At 38.0% G+C, this 21,459-nt stretch overlaps 1 long non-coding RNA gene across 1 annotated transcript; it reads left to right on the top strand.

Moving 5' to 3' along the window:
• The first annotated feature begins 420 nt into the window (after positions 1-420).
• LOC132159170 (uncharacterized) lies at positions 421-21,358 on the top strand. Its single transcript, XR_009437813.1, has 3 exons — positions 421-445; positions 1,546-1,633; positions 21,217-21,358. It is a non-coding gene; the product is annotated as an uncharacterized LOC132159170 (long non-coding RNA).
• Positions 21,359-21,459: the final 101 nt, after the last annotated feature.

The raw sequence follows: 21,459 nt of genomic DNA, 5'->3' as shown, positions 1-21,459 counted from the left end.
AGATTGATTGATCGCTTGCTGGTGTTTGTTATACAGCATGTGGTGTGTTTATTTTAATTAAATTAAACATTTTTGGTTGTTTTAACACCTATTCTTTGTTACTGTTGTAATGCTAATATTCATCTTTAGTTTTGTTACTTTCAATTCCATTCGATTTTGTCGTATCTGAGCAAAATAGTTTTAAGGCCTGTTCTGCTTAGTCTGGTTCTTACAGGTAGATGAAATCCAATTGCTGATGTTTTCCATGTGTTAGTACAAATCACATTCAAGTGATTGGCCCAGAAAATATAAAACACAATATAAAAATGTATTATATTATTCTTGTTGTTATTATTGTTATTAACAACTATTATTATTTTTACACCATGTCACCTTCCATACAGGACCCAAACCAATGTATCATGTTCTTTAAATTGTCCTCTGCTGCCCTCCAGAGGCTGTGAAGGTAAAAGGTCTCTTATATCCTCATTGCAAAATAGGTTGGATGTCACACACACACCATACCTTAAGTACACAATAGTGAAACTATTACAGTTATAATGGGTTCCGTTAGTTCATTACGTGAAAGATCAATTAATTTCAAACCAGTAACCTGTCCACGTAGTATTTTTTTCTGTCACATTTGCAGTCTGCATAAACAGTATTTCCAAGAATGATGTAGTGGCCTAGATCTGCGTTACAGACAAAAGCCATCCCATAAAGTTATGTTTGACAGCTGATAATCAAGTTGATCTCTGTAGGATAGGTCTCGAACATTGGTAAAATGTTATTGGTTATATGTTATAAAATGGTCTATAGAAATACAATTGATCAAAGATTAAAGTTGATTAAAAAAGAATAGACAGCTGCTTTTCTTCATATTAATCAGTCTTTTTTTTTGTTGTTTTTTTTTTTGTTTTGTTTTTTTTAAATAATGCAATTTGTTTGCGTTTATTAGGTGAGTGTGGCCAGGGGGTAATGGGGACTAGTTGCTAGTATTGATTATTGAGGCAGGTTTACCTAATATATGATCGAATATGTGACCCTGGACCACAAAACCAGTCATAAGGGTCAATTATTTTGACTGGTCTTGTCCTCCAGGGTCACATATTATATTGAAACACACACACACACACACACTGGTATCCCTATCATTGTGGGGACATTCCATAGGCGTAATGCTTTTACTTTACTGTTCCCTTTACCCATATCCCTAAGCATAAAACTCACACAAAACTTTATGCTATTTTAGATTTTCATAAAACTTAATCCCTAACTTACACGCTGTTTTCCTCATGGGGACATAAAAATGTCCCCACAAGGCTGAAATTGACTGGTATTACTAAAAATGTGGGGACATTTGGACCCCGTCACATAGGGAATACCAGGTACACACATACACACATAATAAACATGTTCAACTTGTTAAATAAAGTGATGATGGAGGTGCTTTAGGACTACAGTTGGTGTTGGGCATCAGGTGTTGAAAACAGTTTGTAAAGTGTGGTCAGCAAACTTGACTTCCTCTGACTGATGTGGCAGAAGTTTTTTCTGTTTTTTCTTCAGAGTTGCAGCAGACTTCAGCTTCAGTGTTGTGTGGAGGAAACTACATTTATTCACAGCAACAACATGAAGATCATTCAGCTTCAGCTCTGTGAGTTTATTACGTTATGTTTATATTTACACATTTACACATACTTTGTAAACTTACAAAAATAAGAACTGTTATGATTCAAAGTGGTTGTAAAAGAGTAATAATTTTATATATTTTTTAATCTTATAGATGTATTAATCTGTTGTCAGTGTGCAGTGTCAGATCTATTAACTGATCTGGGATCAAATGTGATCATAAACTGTGATCTTAATGAAACTGAGGTTTATTGGATTTTACTGAAAACAGCAGATCCTCCAACAGTCATTCTACGAACAACATCAGCTACAACATCACCTTTTTACTTCAATAAAACATTCATAAAGAAATATACAGTGCAGTTTAAACATGGTCTGGTTATTAATAATGTGACTGCTGATGAATTAGGAGTTTATTACTGTATGAACACAGAAACACCTCCAAAACTCAGCAACAGCACCAGAATATACTTCACCGGTGAGTTCATTTACTGATTCAGTGATCAAGACATATTAAGGATAACCACTTAAATTTTTCATCTTAATTTTTTTATACTTATGAATAACATAATCCATATATTATCTTCAATATACTATCTGTATTGTCAGTTTAACAAAATCACAGCCATTATACCAATAGTAATGTTACTTTCACAGACTGTGAATGATTTCTTTACAGACTCAACTCAACTAACTGAGTGTCACAATCAGACAGGGGTTACAAATACTGATCAAACACAATGGCTGATTATAAGCATCATATCTGCTCTGATAAACGGACTTCTGCTCATTCTGCTGATCGGTGAGTTAATTTCTGTCATCTGTAAAAAATATTGATATAATGTTGTGCAAAAAGTTTTTAATTTTAACTATTTCACTGCTATTTTTCCATTAATGGGACTTATATATCACTGAATCTGACTAAATCACTGTTCATTTTTAGGAGTAGTAAAAGTTTTTGTTGTTGGAAAAAGAAGGTCTACAGAACAAGGTCTGAAGAAGCAGGTGCAAGTCATAGAACAGCATCAGGACCCAAACCAATTACAGGTAAATTATGTGAAATCACAATCATAACTTTTGCATTTATAAACTCTATTTCTGGAAGTGAGGATTCTTGCTGACCTATTGTTACAACTATAGATATAAATAAATTTTGCTACAGGGACCACTAACTTCTGAAATGCTAAATGTGTTCCTTCATTGCTCTTTCAGTATGCTGAGGTGGATTTTTCCAAGATGCGTAGAAATATTCGATCGAGCCAAATCAACAGCACATATGCTGCTCTAAACCTGCCGAAATCATAAAGACGTGCATGACTGCTCTTATGATACTTTCTTGATGTTCATGTAAAGGTCTAACCACAGACTGTAAGATAAAATTAACCTCCAAGATAACAGTCAACCTAACAGTCTTACATCAGTCTGTAAAAATATTTTTTTTAAACATAGTGTAAAAAAATTGTTTTGTTGTTTTTTTTGAAAAAAATGTGCCTTTTATAATATTACTGCTTCATTTTGCTTTCTAAAGATCAAAATCAATTAATGTATTGAAAGTATGGTTTTATGTTTTTTTAGGTTTAAATAGTACGTCTAAAATCATTCTAATAATGTGCAGGAAAACAAACAGCTTCTTGATAGAAAATAAATATCCAATTTTTAATTGTTTTTATTAAAAATATTCGTATATCTTCACAGTTTAAATGTTGTATAAATGTCAGAATGTTAAGCTATAAATAAAAATATAAAGCTGTCTTTATATTATAGGGAATCATCATATTTGGGAGTCTGTGCATGGCATCAAACATAACCCTGTGTCAGATTAAATATGTGTCCCTAGGACTACAAAACCAGTCATAAGTGGCACGGGTAGATTTATAGCCAACAATACTGTACATTGTATGGGTCAAAATTAACAATTTTTCTTTTATGCCAAAAATCATTAGGATATTAAGTAAAGATCATGTTCCGTTAAGATATTTTGTGAATTTTATACTGTAAATATATCAAACTTATTTTTTATTAGTATTATGCATTGCTAAGAACTTCATTTGGGCAACTTTAAAGTCGATTTTCACAATATAAATTTTTTTTGCACCCTCAGGTTCCAGATTGTCCTGTCATAACAAAACATACATCAATGGAAATCCTATATAATTCTCAGTTTCAAAAATTTGAACTTAATGACTGGTTTTGTGCTCCAGGGTCACATATGTGTGTTTAAGAGTGTTTTAGTTTACTAGTTGGTCTACTGTAATTTTTCAGTTGGAAGACCTTTGTTTTACAATAACTGTATCTTTAGAAAAACTGGTTGAAACTTCTGTTAGTAATCATACTTTGGTCTGTATCCTATAGGATCTTAAATAGAGAAGGTACACATTATTTATCATTTTTGTGGAGCCTGTTTGGTTGAGTTTTTACATGCTTTTTGACCTACAAGAATTAGAAATATCTGGAAAATGGCCTAATATTTATTTTATTGTTTTTATTTTATTTTTTAATAAAGAGATCTGCTTATATTGCTAAGATGCTTTATTTATACCTGTATGAGTTAATCTGTATAAAAAAAAAATTAAGTCATCTTTGCTTAATTAAAGGTTTTGTGGATAAATTACTTAATTTATTAGTAATTTGTTTTATTCATGCCTTTGTAAATATTTTCTGGATGGAAAACATTGTTTTATTATTAAACAAAATAAATAAGACTCCTTTTGATGCCTTTAATTCTTTGGTCTATATTCAATTTACAATTAGATTTACTATAGATTTTAATATAAACATTTCATATAAATATACAATGTAAACAGAATTTTATTTAAATAAAAACAAAAGTAGTAAATGCAATTTTAGCATCATATTAAATAAAGTCACAATCTGTATTAATATGTTTATGACTTTTATGGATTTAGTATGAAACGCTGACTGTTCATACACATCCTTGTCAGATACAGTGGTAAATAAATAACAAATTAATAATAAACCTAATAAAAGTCTTATGAGGTTGTATGGCCTATTTTGTGTGTGCATAGGCCCTTTATGATAAACACTGCATACAAAAATTACACGCTACACAGTGTGGTTAAACTAAACTGAAATGCTAAACCAAAACCATAAATATGTTCCCCTTATTTGGTCAGTTGACAGCCAATGACAAACAGGGTCTGTCAACTTTGTCTAGAGGTTTAACCTTAGACTCGGAGCAGTTTTTTTCTGATATCTTTATGCGTTTATGTATCTCAGTTCTCACAGTTGTCTAAACCTCAAGTGGAAACCGAGCAGCGTTGCAGCTTGCTGGCTGTTTGTGTACTAGGTCTACATATTTAATGTCAAATCATTTGATATTGTTAAGTGCTATTACACATTCACTCTTCATACTGTTTTATTGCTTTGAAAAGATGCCAAATGTCAAAGCCGATTAACATAGATTTATAGTGTCTTTTTTAGAGACTAAAAAAGTAAAAATAAAAAATAATAAAGATAATAATAAAGCTTTTTCATAGTGAAACTGTAAGTGGTGAAGATCTAGGGCTCATGGGGAAAAGCAAAAAGAAAAAAGTGAAAAAGAACATAAAATTAAGTATTATACTTATTGCAGTTTGAAATAGGATTTGGTGGAATATAATGATTTTAAATAATATAGAAAATGTGTTCCATATAGTTTGGCTATTGTTGTTTATAAAAGTCAAGTTTCACACATTGATGCATTAGATGGAAGTGTTTCTATGATTCATATGCATTGCATTTCCATAGAACATCATGGTACATGTTTAGAAAATCATACAAAATGCAGACATACAGAACTTGTGGTTATGATCTGGGCGGCCCCTGCTTCCCCCCCATCATACAAGCAGCAGCCTGCTTCCAGTTTCACAAGGGCCCATGAGCTACACCTCCACAGTACTGTTTAAACTATTAGGTCCCCCTACAAGACCAAGGTGTGAAACCAGGCAGCCACGTGTAACCTCATGTAGAGATGTACCATGTTTATAGAAAATCTCAGTAACGTCACACTGACACACTGAAGTCTTTTAAATACTCAGCTCCTGTGGATTTCTCTCTTGAGTTTGGAGTGTCTCCTAACTCCAGTGCCATAAAAGTAAGTGACTCAATACTGACGGTCAAGTGAAGATTTATCACTCGCCGAGTCTGTGCCCAGTTGATCCTGGGATTGCGGACAGATTTCATAAATTTCCTTTTCACTTCTTTTGAGGGTCTCTTTGTATTCTATGCTTCTTCAAAAACTGTTGCCATCAGTCCAAATTATTAAAATCAGGATAGTTTCAATAACAAAACCAGAAGACTTTCAGGATAATACACATCCACAAATCTTTACTTTAAAGTAATACAGCAGAGGAACTGCAAACGCTTTCTCTCAACTAATTTGTATGTGTGTTAGGAGGTGGAGGCCCTGGCTTTGCTCTTATTGAGATGTTATGTAGACCGGACACAAAGCTTCAGGACCTCAGACCAGCTCTTTGACTGTTATGGAGGCCGGCAGAAGGGGAATGCCATCTCTAAGCAGAGGATGGTCCACTGGATTGTGGATAGGGTTGGGTATCGTTTTTTTTTTTTTTTTGATACTGGTGCCATTTCGATACTTTTAAGTCAAGTCACCTTTATTTATATAGCGCTTTAAACAAAAAAGATTACGTCAAAGCAACTGAACAACATTAATTAGGAAAACAGTGTGTTAATAATGAAAAATGACAATTAAAGGCAGTTCATCATTGGTGAACGGTGCCGATGCCTAAAAAAAAAGCAGGAAAAAACTATGGATAACATTAAAGAACATTAAAAATATTAAAAATAAATCCATAGGTTTCACATGCTCCTTGGATGCTCTTGTGGCAGGATGGGCTACTTCCCCTTGCCCTACTTCCGGTGCGGGTGCGGATACATTGGCGTAGAGTGCAACGCATTCCCAGAGGCACAATTAAATGGGTTGCTGCAACCTGTTCAGCCCAATTTGAGGGCAGAACTGTGTTGTTGGAGCCCCCTGACTCGGGCCTTCCCACTGGGCTCTTGGCCTCACCAGCCTTGGTACAGGTCGATCGAGGTACCGTATGTGTGCCCATGGTAAACATAGGCACAGCTGATGTGGTGCTCCACCCTACCACCGTGGTGGGAAGTTTGACAGAAGTCTATCTAGTTAGCCTGCCATGAGGGGTTGTTGAAGTTAAGGCAACAGTGGCCACAGTACAATCCCATAGTGCAGGGGGGAGTCTTCTTTGCTTAAACAAATTGAGTCTCTTGATTTATTTGTTCTGTCTGTCTGTCAGGTTAGGGTTTTCTTACGGAAGTATCAAGCAGTGTTTTCGTGTCATGAGGGAGATCTAGGTTGTACTCGTTTAATTTCCCATGATATACCGGTGCTGGATGATGTCCCTGTGCGGCAGCGATATAGGCGTATTCCCACTTCTGAATATGAGGTAGTAAAAACCCATATTAACCAATTAGTGGAGGCTGACATAATCCGTGAGAGCAGTAGCCCGTATGCATCGCCCATTGTTTTGGTTAAGAAGAAGGACAGTAGTCTGCCTATGTGCGTAGACTATCGTCATCTGAATGCCAAAACTAGGAAGGATGCCTTTCCCCTTCCCCAAATTGAGGAATCATTAGATTCGTTGTCTGGGGCACGTTGGATTTATCCAGTGGGTACCTGCAGGTCCTGCTTGATAGACCAAAGACTGCATTCTGTACACCCTTCGGCCTATTTGAATTCAATTGTATGCCGTTCCTCCTCTGTAATGTTCCAAGCACGTTCCAGAGGCTGATGGAGTGTTTATTCGGTGACCAGCAGTGTCAGTCATTGCTGTTATATCTCGACGACATTGTTGTGTTTTCCGCTTCGGTAGCCCAGCATTTAGAGAGGTTGGAATTGGTCTTGAGCCATTTGGAGAGGGAAGGGCTCAAGGTAAAATTGCAGAAATGTGCCTTTTTCAAATGGGAGGTAATATACTTGGGGCATGTCATATCGACACAGTGGCGACAGATCCGGGCAAAATTGAGGCCATGGCACCGTGGCGTTGTCTAACAGCGCTGGGCTGCTAAGCTGGCTGCCTTTGATTTTATGGTGAGGTATAGGCCTGGGAGGAGTAATGGCAATGCGGATGCTCTGTCCCGACAGAGCCCCATCCATCTGGATGATATTACTGGTTTGGCCGTAGGTATCTTGGTGCCTGAGTTACTACAGCAAACTGTAAGGGCACGTGGTGTTGTGCAGGCCATGACTGTCACGATCGGTGTTATAGAAAACAAAGCGAGGGAACCAATTGCAGATAAGTCATTTATTTGAGGGGTAATCCAAAGGGGTAAACAGTCCAGGCAGGGTCAGAATATAACCAGAATATCCAATCATAACATAAACAAGACACGAAAACAAGGTAAGGTAAGGCAAGGCAAGGCAAGAAGCGACGGACGTGAATAACTATAAACATTAAACAAGGACTCCGTAACACAGACTCAGACAGAACGGGTATAAATACACAGAAGGATAATGAGGGAACAGGAGACAGGTGGGGAACAATCAATTACTAAACAGGAGGAAGGTGACCAAATAGAGATGAGTGTTTTACCTAGTTACTCTGCCTCTGACTTGTGCGCTATGCAGGAGGGTGATTCTATCACTGGTCGGTGTTGCAGTTTTGAGGAAGAGGTAAGTACCCAATGCCCAAAGAGCGGCGCCAGCTGGCTAAGCCAGTTCTTACTCTGCTGCAACAGAAGGACCGATTGGTAGAGAAGGAGGGAGTTCTGTATCGGCAAATTTTCCGTCTTGATGGGGGAGAAGATTGTTATCAGTTAGTATTGCCAGATTTACTGAATCAGGAAGTTTTAGAGCAACTGCATCAACAACATGGTCATCAGGGAGTCGAACGTACTAGTGAGTTCATTAGATATCGGTGTTATTGGCCAAGTATGTTCACCGACATTACTCGTTGGTGTAGGGAGTGCGAATGTTGCCAGCTTGCTAAAGTAAGTCAACCAGTGGCATGGGGCTACATGGGCCATTTGTTGGCCTCTAGACCTAATGAGGTCCTTGTCATTGATTTTTATGGTGTTCTAACCTTCTCAGTCGGGGCACAAAAATATTTTGGTTATGACCGATGTATTCAGCAAGTTCTCCATTGCGATACCTACCCGCGACCAGCGAGCCGAGACAGTGGCTCAGGTCCTGGTTGAGGAGTGGTTTTTCAAGTTCGGGGTCCCCGGCCCTATCCATTCGGACCAAGGTCACAATTTTGTGTCTGCTCTAATTCGGCAGCTCTGTGAGCTTTACCAAATTCCATACTACACCTTACCATCGGCTGGAAACGGCCAGTGCGAGCGATTCAATCGCACCTTATATACCTTGTTGCGAACCCTGCCGGGCCCTAGGAAGAGGGATTGGGCCTTGTGTTTATCACAAGTACTTTTTTGTTATAACACCACCCCTCACCAGGGGATGGGAGAATCTCCGCACTTTGGTCAAGAGCCTAGGCTACCGGTAAACTTTCTGCTTGGTAATGTGTCAGAGCCAATGGCAGATAGTGTTCAGAGTTGGGTTGTAGAACATTGAAGGCGGTTACAGGTTGCCTTTGAGAGGGCAAGGGAGCGCTTAAATGCAGCTGCGGATCGTCGGAAAGAATGACATGATTTACATGTTCGTGACTTACCTTTGTCAGAAGGTCTGTTTGTTTATTTACAAGATCATTCGTTTAGGGGGCGTCATAAGATTAAAGACTTGTGGAGCCCGGTGTTGTTCCAAGTGATTTGTCCTCCCCCGGCGGGAGGTGTGGTGTACACTATTGCACCTGTGCAGGATCTGAGCAAAGTCCGATGTGTCCACCGCTCAGTGTTGAAGGCTTGTGGCCAGAAAAAGGTCCTGCCAAATGGTCTGCCTAGTGTTGGGGTAGAAGATCAGGAAGAACCCCAGGTAGATGAGAGAGATGATGTGGACTTGTTTGTGCTGGTGCCGGAGACCCCTTACGTTGCTCGAGCGACCGGTCATCCAGGATGAGCCAATTCTGGTATGAACGGTTTGCCATCAGATCACCCCTTTGTAGGTACAGTTGGAGGAGAGTTAGGTGAACAGGGCAGGGGACCGGTGGTGATGGAACCCACAGTGTCTTCTACCTCCCAGGGTGATTGAGTAGTCGCCCCTCAGCGTACAGGCCGAATTGGAGCTGGTCGGCATGGGAACTTGCACCATCTTCCCTGGACAGTAGGAGAGTTGGGGAAAAGGATTACCATTGGCTCTGAGGTAACCACTGCTGGTATGTAAGTCTTGTTTAGGCCTTGGTCATGAGGGTGTTGGTGTCTCAGTATTGGGTCCATCGTCGGGGCACTGATGCAAAAGGGAAGGGAAGAATGTGGCAGGGTGGGCTACTTCCCCTTCCTAATTTCATGTTTCAATGGACTATTTGCTCTCTCCGCTGGTGAGTTTATCTGGGATATCTGGCCACATGTGTTGCGAGAATTTGAGATATTAATCCCTGTGCAAAATTCTATCATGAGTATACTTCATCGAGCCGGAAGTCAGGAGAGAATGAATGCCAATGTAACATTTTCTGTTTGTTTTTAGGCGCGTGATAAAGGCATTGGCGGCATTCTGATCAACTGCGATGCTCTGTGCCTTCTCAAAGTTGCTGTTCTGTTTCCATTGGGTTATTCCATATTTAGCACGGTACTGATATGCTTCCAATGAGCTTCATGTTTTTAATGGTGAATTTTTTGTGCTTCCCAAGCTCTGTGTGAAAGTGTGTCTTACTGATATGTTTTGTTTCTTTTTTTGTTTGTTTCTTTTTTTGTTTATTTCTTTAATTGGTTTCAAATAGTTTGGTATTTCTGACTTTGTATTTTTGTCTCAATTCGTTATTGTGATTTGATTATATTGACTTCATTTAACCATTATTATGGTTGAACTATACTATACTGCTATACTGCCCCTGTAGGTAAGCTCCCGTTCCCTTGCCAGTAATAATTGAACTTCTTAAATGAGATGAGTGTGGCTGTCTGGCTGTCTGTCTCTTTTTTTTAACTGTCAATAAAATATTTTTGTATGATTATGCTTGTCCCTGACTCAACTGGTGAATATAACCTGTGTGTGCCTTTAGAGGGCGCTTTAAACACCTCGGGTGAAATTTCCAATGTGGCATAGTTGGAGTGTAATTAATGCTCCGCCTCACCCTATAGTTCCTGCTCTGCCACACTTTCATTTCCCAAGCTTCTTTTACTCTAAGGCTAATAAATGTATTTCATGATTACCACACATAATGTTTCTACTGTATCTCTGTCAATCACTCTGATATTTAGTAAAAATTTTGTGCTGTCTGTCACTGTCTTTAATCAGTTCTGTGAGTAAGTGTATGGTCATTCTTCATAAAGTAACAACAATGTCCTTTGTAAAGTACAGTACTGTGTAAAAGTCTTAGGCACATTAGTATTTTCACCCCAAAAAATGTCACAGTCTTCTGTCTTTCTGTCACTGTCTTCTGTGAGTGTTTGGTGCCATGTGCTCTCTCCTGTCCTTTTCTCACCCCGCCCACCTTGTCACCTCATTACTGTTTAGTGGCTCCACCTGTGTTTCTCCCTTGCTCCCGTACTCATTACCTTCACTCCGCACACCTGTCTCTCAATCACACACAGCTGTTGCTCATTGTCATGGACTACATAATCTCTTCTCACACACCACTCTGTCTGGCTGTATTTAATGTTACTTGTGATTTGTAAGTGTTCCTGGTTCTCGTGTTTTTGCATCTTGGCTTATCTCCATCATTTGTTTCTGTTTTGTTTTTGCCGTGTTGGCCTTTTTGTTCTATAAAAGTTAATCTTCCCTGCATTTGGACCCAGACCCTGTTCTTTCTTTGCCTGCCCATGACAGAATACAGCCAGCCAACATGGGTCCAGCAGGGAGGTTTCTCGATGTCCACCATGTAGATCGGTCTATCGAGGATTATGCCAGGGACTTCGTGGGGGCAGCTCAGTTGTCGGTTGTTGCTACGGAGAGGACCTGCCTTATGGTGTGCTTCTGGGGAGGCCTAGCCGAGCCCTTCAGGTCCCTTATGGCGTCCGCTCACAGTTCCTGAGGCGGCGGCGGAATCCACTCACAGTTCCCCCGAGGCGGCGGCATCCGCTCTCGGTGCCCCTGGGGCGAACCTTTTATACCTCGTTCTCCAGGCACTCTTCCACTACACTGTGACAAAAGGGTTTTAAGCAAGTTTTTTATATCTTTTGCTGTAGTATGTCAGCAGGAAAGATCAGTTTACATTTCCAAAAATTTATTTTGCCATTAATTTTAATAATAATCTAGTAAGATTTTTCAATGCACATGCAGTCTGACAATAGCCAGTGCTCCACATGGAGATCTGATTTTGGCACCGGGTTTCGGTACCCAACCCTAATTGTGGATGCCATAACCATAGCTTATCAGGCACAGGGTATGCCCTGCCCATTCAGGTTTGAGCTCACTCAACTAGAAGTGTTGCATCCTCCTGTGCGCTGGCTAGTGGTGCCTTGCTGACAGATATTTGTAGATCTGTGGGCTGGGTGACCCCTAACGCGTTCGCTAGGTTCTGTAGCCTTCGTGTAGAGCCAGTATCCTCCTGTGTTCTCACCTATAATGGGTAGTGGCACCGAGAGGCCACAGTTAGTGCCGGCTTGCTAAAACTGCTCCAGAATGTCCGTACTGTAGATACTGTTGAGATTCTCAATCCCCCTAGGCAGCTGGATGCGTTGGAATGTCCGGTGCCAGGCCTTCATGATGAATCCATGAGAACCATGAAAGGCTGGGTTCCATATTGAGACCTACTCAAGTAGAAGTGATCAAGCAGTACTCATAAGTGTATAGTCCACGGTATAGCCCTTGTTACCCTGTCAGACTTCTGCCTTCTCAAGAGGGTTTTAATCACCTCAAATTTCTCCATATACACCTAAACGGATGCTATATGTGTATTTCCTTCCGAAAACTCCTTTGGGAAGCTTGGGGCTTCCGCTGTGTCCCTGTTCCAAGTGGAATGGGTACGTTTTCCAAGTGTTATCCAATCTCACCCAATGAGGTAGTGCTTTGACAGTGGTGAGTGGAACTACTTGTTACGAGCCCCAGCCTACACCTAATAGGGGCACAGGCGGCTCGCACAGGGCACTGGAAGGGGCAGCACCCATGGTGCTTTCGTAGGGATCCCAATTAGTCGGTCAATGATGTGTTGTCGAGAGAGAAATGGTAATGGTATGGTAACCCTCGTTCCCTGAAGAAGGGAATGGAGACACCACGTCCCGTCACCATGGTTGCTGTACCACCACTGAGCCACCGGTCACCGGCTTGGCTCCTTAGCAAAAATCTGGAATGCATTGAACCTGCTGCATTATTATATTCACGCTGTGATCAGCGGCAGCTGGTTGCAATAATTGCATGCCAATTTGCATTGGCTCGTTTAGTTTACAATCGAAGTAGATTGGTCTATCAAAGCGATATCCCAATTAGTCAGTCACTGACGCGTCGATCCATTCCCTCCTTCAGGGTTACTATACGTAACCGAAATGTTTTCCTTTGCTAAAGTAATGAACCCTATTAACAAACTTGCGAGACTAGCATGTCTCAGAGGCACGTGCACTGCGCATTTGTGCTGCGGAAGTGAGAGAAAAGGGTTTATAACGGTTGAAATATGGATATTTTTCTTACTAAAACACATGCATTTACTACAGAAGACCTTTATTCCTATTTGCTAAAGTAAGGAAACTTAGCTTTTTTTGCTCCTTTAAACAAACGTTGGTTTTCACAAGATTTCATGCATGATGCTCCCAGAACTGCTTCTGTATACAACTGTTGGTGCAAGCTACATTAAAGCGATTATTATGTTTTAAAAATGTATATTTTTCTTACAAAAACGCATTAAGCCACTACAGGAGGCCTTTGTTCAACCACTGGAGCCATGTGAGACACTTTTATGTATGGGCACTTTTTATTTCACTTCTTTTGGACTGAAGCAGTGCAACACCCACTGACTGGAATGGCAGCGCTTGAAAGATCAAAGACTGCAACAGGATTAATCTGAAAGAAGAAAGTCATATAAATCTAGGATGCCTCGGGGGTGAGTAAACCAGAGCCTAATTTTCATTTTTGCGTGAACTCACTAATTAAAGCTTTCTCAGGATGAACAACTTCACCTTCAGGAGAAGAGCATGAAGTTAATATAATGGCATGTGACACCAGGTTAAAACTTTCTGATGTAAACACGTGTATAAAGCTAATAAAATATTGCAACACTGAATAATACAATATATGGAGGTATTATATTTACAGTATGCTCCAGATGATGCTCTTTGTTTCTGTAAATACTGTAGACACACATTTAATACAAGAGCATCTAACAATTGTTTTGTAACTGTCAAAGTAGCTTTATGTTTATCTAGGGCAGGGGGCGGCAGTTTGGTGTGTGGGAAGGTATTGGCACGAGAGAGAGAGAGAGCATGCAGAACCAGCAGCAGCAGCAAAAAAAAAAAAAAGAGCTGTAGTATCTTTATGAATTTAATAAAAAAGAAAAAGTCACATCCATATGTATTCTATGGAAGTCCTTGTACCTGTGGACTTTTTGTGGTAAGTAACCATCAAAGTTTCACAGACTGTTTTATTAAATTAGTCAATAAAAATACTGTTAATAAACAGTGCAATATTCAACAGAACGGCTCAGACAAACAAATGACAGGACCTGAGCAGGGTCACACTGAAAATCTGCTATTTGCAATATCATTTATTAAAGAAAATAAAACACTTTTAGGATTTTTACAAAATGTACTAAATTATCATATATGTAAAAGTTAATATACAAACAAATATATTATTTTTTTTCTTTTGTTTTTACACTGTTAAAGCAATCTTGTTTGAAACTTATTAATATAAAAATGCCAACATATTTAGTAAAAGGTAAAGTAAAATACCATGTCTATAGTTCATTGGTTCCCAATCATGTTCCTAAAGGCCTCTCACATCTGCTACCATAGTGGCATTTTTGGGCAAATTCATTCAATCTCACAATGCACAGAAATAATGAGTATACAACCGATCCAGCAGCTAGAGAATTCATCCATTTTTCAAACCACTGGTCCATTCTTGGTACTGTATAATATTACACATTTAGTTTAAATGATTCATAGTTTAATGGATGTTTATACATACCAGTTTCCATGACTGAGTTCTCTCACTCATTTTTATTTACAGTACTCCTTCAAGTACACCATTAGTGGAATAATGTAGGGAATAGTGAATGAGGGTATAGGGTGTGATTTCGAACACAACATTGGAGTATGAGCTGCAGAACTGAATAAGTTGTTTAAGACATGCAAAATGCACTGTTGGAAGCACAGATGAGATACTGCAGTGTTGTTCTCTGCTGCCCTCGAGAGGCTGTGAATTGTAGTATTTCCACCCAAGTCACCCAGATCCGACCACAGACTTGATGTGGGAAATTATTTTCTTACTGTATTTGCTTCAGAGCTGCAGTGACTTCATCTTAACTATTGAAAATATTGAATTCTGAAGTATTTTATTCACAACAGCATGAATGTAATTCAGCTTCAGCTCTGTGAGTTTATACGTGTTACAAATGTATTTACATGCACTTGTTCATAAATTGTTTTATGTTAAAGTTTCAAAGTGTTTAATCAGGTAGGCTAATCCATTTTTTATTGTTTATTTATTTTATTTTTTTTACAGATGTATTAATCTGTTGTCAGTGTGCAGTGTCAGATCTATTAACTGATCGGGGATCAAATGTGATCATAAACTGTGATCTTGATGAAACTGAGGTTTATTGGATTTTAACTAAAACAGCAGATCCTCCAACAGTCGTTCTACGATCAATGTCAGCTACAACATCACCATTTCACGTGAATAATAATTTCAGAAAGAAATATTCAGTGCAGTTTAAACATGGTCTGGTTATTAATAATGTGACTGCAGATGAATTAGGAGTTTATTACTGTATGAACACAGAAAAACCTCCAAAACTCAGCAACAGCACCAGAATATACTTCAACGGTGAGTTCATTTATTCTGACTATTTGAATTTGCTATAGACTACTTTTATTTTTTTTAGAAAATAAAGACATAATTTGTCTCACCATGGATTGCTGCACTCTACAGATATTGCAGTCATTGTGCTATAATGGAGTAGTTTTATATTAATTGTGAACTCTTTCTTTACAGAATCAGCTCAACTAACTGAGTGTCACAATCAGACAGTGCTGGATTTTATTGATCAGAATCAAACACAATGTCAGATTATTATCATCATATCTGCTCTGATGAATGGACTTCTGCTCATTCTGCTAATCAGTGAGTTATTATTCTTTAAGAAAATGTAATTTAAATAATTGAAAAGCATCAGTGCTCTTCCTGATAGACAGGTGACATTGTAGTTGTGTATTTTCGTTAATTTAGTATTTCGCCTTTTAGTTGGCATCTCTGCAATTTGGGAATTGATCATGTAATATTTAATAACTGTTGCATTCTTTGTCTCATTATAGTTTGTGCCATTGGAAAAACACTTGTATAATGCTGATGTTCAGTGGACACGAGTTGTATATAAATTCCAAGACTTAAACTGATTAACATCAAAATAAGGTACATTTATGTGAAATCCTCAGAAACCAGGCATTCTGCGAATATAATGCTCTTAAATATCATATGGTTTATTGTGTGCTTAATGTACCTTATGTCAAGAATAAACTACCTTACATTGTAGCATGTATTATAAACTGGGGCTTTTTGTCATTCTTTACAGTACTGTATGCATTGTTGTTATTGTTGTTGTTTTAGACTTATTTAGAAAGTGGATTTGTGTATAGACCAGGAAAAAGATACAGTTTATGACTGTGTTATCAGACACATATTAAATGTCCATTATCACATTTATTGGTAAATAGTCATCCAGTTATTAATCTGGTGTGAAAACCTGCTTCATTTAAAATATACTTGTATCTAGCAATAAATGTACTCTCTGTCTTAAATCTGTTGTTCTATGGTGAATGTTCATTATACATTATTATTATTAATGTCTATTATTATTACTAAATAATTATTATTTCACAATCTATTTTATATACATGTTTTTAGTTATATATCAATGTCTGCTGTGGTTTAAGCACTTCACGGGATAATGCTCCTTGTTTGTATATCTAGATCCATACATTCAATATCAGACCATTCAACAAATATGCTGTAAAAAACTTTTATTTTATTTATATTGCTGTGAATTTTGGTTTATATTGCTGTGAATGTCCAATAACTTCAACTGTCAAATTCACATGCATCTAGGATCATTTGTATAGGTTTTGACTGAAGACATTTTAACTAGAAGATATGCTTCTAGTGCTTAAAATCCCTTATAGTAACATAAAAAATGCTTTCAATGCTTATGACAGTTCTTTGTCAGATTCTTTTGAAATGCATTATAATTAAACTAATAAAAAAGAAAAGAAAGAAGTCTAAGGTGGTTCTTTGGAAGTGAGTGACAGCAGCCAGGTCATGTAACAAACACAGCACAATGATGTGGTTAAACTGAAGTGATCAAGACACTAAATATGTTCCATTGGCCTTGGCACAGCCGATGACAAAAAGGGTCACTCACTCAGAGTGGAGGTTTCACCTTAAACTGAGTACAGTGTTGTTCCAATACCTTTATACATTTATGTATCTCATTTCTCACAGTTGACTAAACCTCAAAAAGAAACAGTGCAGCCTGAAAAAAGAAGTTTGTTTGTCTACTTTTTTGGTACTTCTCAGAAATATACCTAAAATGGATTTTAAGTATACATGAATCATACTTAGAAAAAGCCTAAATATACTGTATTTGAACCATGCTTGTGCTCCGGGATCCATGTTTTCAGTGTTACACATCTTGTACAAAATTTCCAAAACTCTAGCGAAGAAGAAAGTGAAACAACAGATGATTCCACACCACGAACATCATCAGACATAAACAGCATCAAAACTGTGTAAAGTTGTGGAATGAAACGTCGACCCATGAAGAGGGGATTTGATCGACTACCATCTACATTTTGACTATCATTCTGAATTAAATTCATAGTTGTTGTTGTTTTTTCAGTTTTTTGTTCAAAATGTTGTTTATTTTTATTATTATTATTATTATTATTATTATTTAAGAAACTTACCCACATTCAAGTGTTTACTAAAAAAAATTTTATGAAGCTAGAATAAAATGTGTTTGTTTACAAGCAGATACCCTGTTCTTTATTTGGATGTTTTTTGGGATGCTCAGATATTCATACAACAAAATATGAAGAGTTCCGAAGCAAAAGCCTCTTAAGTGCCATCTGAAATTTTCATCTAAAATTAAGATTTTTATCAGGTTTCTATATTTATGTTCAGTTATTTCGCTTAAAATAGCCTGGAAAAGGACCTGCACATTGCCATTGCCAAGTCCGACAGCTTGCAGGAAGGACAGACTGTGGAAAAGTGGCAGAAGGTTGATTTTTCCGATGAATCATCTATTGAACTGCATCCCAATCTTCACAAATACTGCAGAAGACCTATTGGAACCCGCCTTGACCCAAGATTCACACAGAAAACAGTCAAGTTCGGTGGAAGAAAAATCATGGGTTGGGGTTACATTCAGTATGGGGGCGTGCAAGAGATCTGCAGAGAGGATGGAAACATTTTCTATTTTCTGTTGTGATATAAACTCGCTGTTCTGCCTCATGTAATTGATACTACACTAGATGTAGAACCAGAAAGATCCCCATTGATTTAACTCAGAAATTAGTTTCAAGAAATGCAGAATCCTTCAGGTATAATCATGTTTATCTGAACAAATCCACACAGTCTGGAACAACATCAACAATAGCTGTAAATGAGTGCCTTTTTTAGTAAAATTAGTGAATCTGTGATTTACATAAGTGGAAAAACTTCTACTAGTTACAGTGGCCTGTTGACAGCTTGTCTGATCCTCTGACACTGAATCATAATTTGAGCAAACGTGTTTCCTGAATCTTAAACCATTCTCAAGATAAACAACCTCACCCTTCCAGAGAAGAATATTAAATACAGTTCCAAACCTAGGTTTGAGAAGAGCCTAATCATTCAGTCCTTTCAATCATCATTACAAGCCTAAATAAGCAGTCATTGCACTGTCCCCGGCATCCCTCCACCTCCCCATCTCCTCCTCTATTTCTGTTATTCTCCCTCTATGTAGTACAGCATGGAGGGTAAAACTCGGAGCTCAAGCTGAGCCTTGGGTTCAAGCCTCTATTGAGAACAGCTAGCCAACTTTGTTTCCCATTAGCCATCAGGACTGGGTGGGAGGTGAACTTGTTAAGTTAATATAATGACATGTGACACCAGGTTAAAACATGAGCTGGACTTGTGTCATGCTCTGGAGAATAAGGAATGCTGTGAGCGTATATAACAAACAAAATACAGCTACACACAACAATACAATATACAGTTACATGCTGTATTTACAGTATGCGCATAAAATGATAATGTATAGGCTATCCATAAATATTTGGGGCGCTCTGAACTGCTGAAAGGTTTGCAACCATAAAATGACAAAAAAAAAAAAATTATATATATATATATAATATATATATTATTATATAGACAGAACAGACATCTGATGAAAAAAATGGCTGCTCTCATTTTAATAATGAAGTGGAAGTAAAGATTTGATCCACAGCTTCTGTGGATCACGTTTAAAATCAAACACGCAGTATTTCTTCTACATACACCAGCTATAATTAAGTGAACTCTTGTCTACGTCACATCTCCTCGCAGAGGCCACAACAGTCATTCTCTAAAATAGCAAAGAGCTTCTTTAAACAGCTTACGCCAAAATACCCTGATCCTAAATTTAGCAAGGAGAAAAAAAAATTTGCAAGAAAATAATTTTTTCTTTGCAACACTGAAGAGAAATGAAACAGTACAACAGCAAGAAACATGAATATATATATATATATATATATATATATATATATACAGGTCCTTCTCAAAAAATTTGCATATTGTGATAAAGTTCATTATTTTCCATAATGTAATGATAAAAATTTAACTTTCATATATTTTAGATTAATTGCACACCAACTGAAATATTTCAGGTCTTTTATTGTTTTAATACTGATGATTTTGGCATACAGCTCATGAAAACCCAAAATTCCTATCTCAAAAAATTTGCATATCATGAAAAGGTTCTCTAAACGAGCTGTTAACCTAATCATCTGAATCAACTAATTAACTCTAAACACCTGCAAAAGATTCCTGAGGCTTTTAAAAACTCCCAGCCTGGTTCATTACTCAAAACCGCAATCATGGGTAAGACTGCTGTCCAGAAGGCCATCATTGACACCCTCAAGCGAGAGGGTAAGACACAGAAAGAAATTTCTGAACGAACAGGCTGTTCCCAGAGTGCTGTATCAAGGCACCTCAGTGGGAAATCTGTGGGAAGGAAAAAGTGTGGCAAAAAACGCTGAACTACGAGAAGAGGTGACCGGACCCTGAGGAAGATTGTGGAGAAGGACCGATTCCAGACCTTGGGGGACCTGCGGAAGCAGTGGACTGAGTCTGGAGTAGAAACATCCAGAGCCACCGTGCACAGGCGTGTGCAGGAAATGGGCTACAGGTGCCGCATTCCCCAGGTCAAGCCACTTTTGAACCAGAAACAGAGGCAGAAGCGCCTGAACTGGGCTACAGAGAAGCAGCACTGGACTTTTGGACACATTTTGCATGTCATTCGGAAATCAAGGTGCCAGAGTCTGGAGGAAGACTGGAGAGAAGGAAATGCCAAAATACCTGAAGTCCAGTGTCAAGTACCCAGGAGATTTTGGAGCACTTCATGCTTCCATCTGCTGAAAAGCTTTATGGAGATGAAGATTTCGTTTTTCAGCACGACCTGGCACCTGCTCACAGTGCCAAAACCACTGGTAAATGGTTTCCTGACCATGGTATTACTGTGCTCAATTGGCCTGCCAACTCTCCTGACCTGAACCCCATAGAGAATCTGTGGGATATTGTGAAGAGAAAGTTGAGGGACGCAAGACCCAACACTCTGGATGAGCTTAAGGCCGCTATCGAAGCATCCTGGGCCTCCATAACACCTCAGTAGTGCCACAGGCTGATTGCCTCCATGCCACGCCGCATTGAAGCAGTCATTTCTGCAAAATGATTCCCGACCAAGTATTAAGTGCATAACTGAACATAATTATTTGAAGGTTGACTTTTTTTGTATTAAAAACACTTTTCTTTTATTGGTCGGATGAAATATGCTAATTTTTGGAGACAGGCATTTTGGATTTTCATGAGCTGTATGCCAAAATCATCAGTATTAAAACAATAAAAGACCTGAAATATTTCAGTTGGTGTGCAATGAATCTAAAATATATGAAAGTTTAATTTTTATCATTACATTATGGAAAATAATGAACTTTATCACAATATGCTAATTTTTTGAGAAGGACCTGTATTAATACATTTACATGCATTTCAGAAACAGTCATAAATTGTTTCATGCTTCACAGTTAATTGTATATATATATATATATATATATATATATATATATATATATATATATATATATATATATATATATATATATATATATATATATTAGTTTTTTTATATATAGATGTATTAATCTGTTGTCAGTATGCAGTGTCAGAGCTATTAACTGATCTGGGATCAAATGTGATCATAAACTGTGATCTTGATGAAACTGAGGTTTATTGGATTTTACTGAAAGCAGCAGATCCTCCAACAGTCATTCTACGATCATTCTCATCCTTTTCACCTTTTTACCCTAATAAATCATTCAGAAAGAAATATTCAGTGCAGTTTAAACATGGTCTGGTTATTAATAATGTGACTGCTG

The sequence above is a fragment of the Carassius carassius genome, chromosome 16, assembly GCF_963082965.1.
Source record: "Carassius carassius chromosome 16, fCarCar2.1, whole genome shotgun sequence".
NCBI lineage: Eukaryota > Metazoa > Chordata > Actinopteri > Cypriniformes > Cyprinidae > Carassius > Carassius carassius.
Note: the sequence above shows the minus strand (reverse complement) of the source record. Positions and strands in the feature narration are given on the sequence as shown.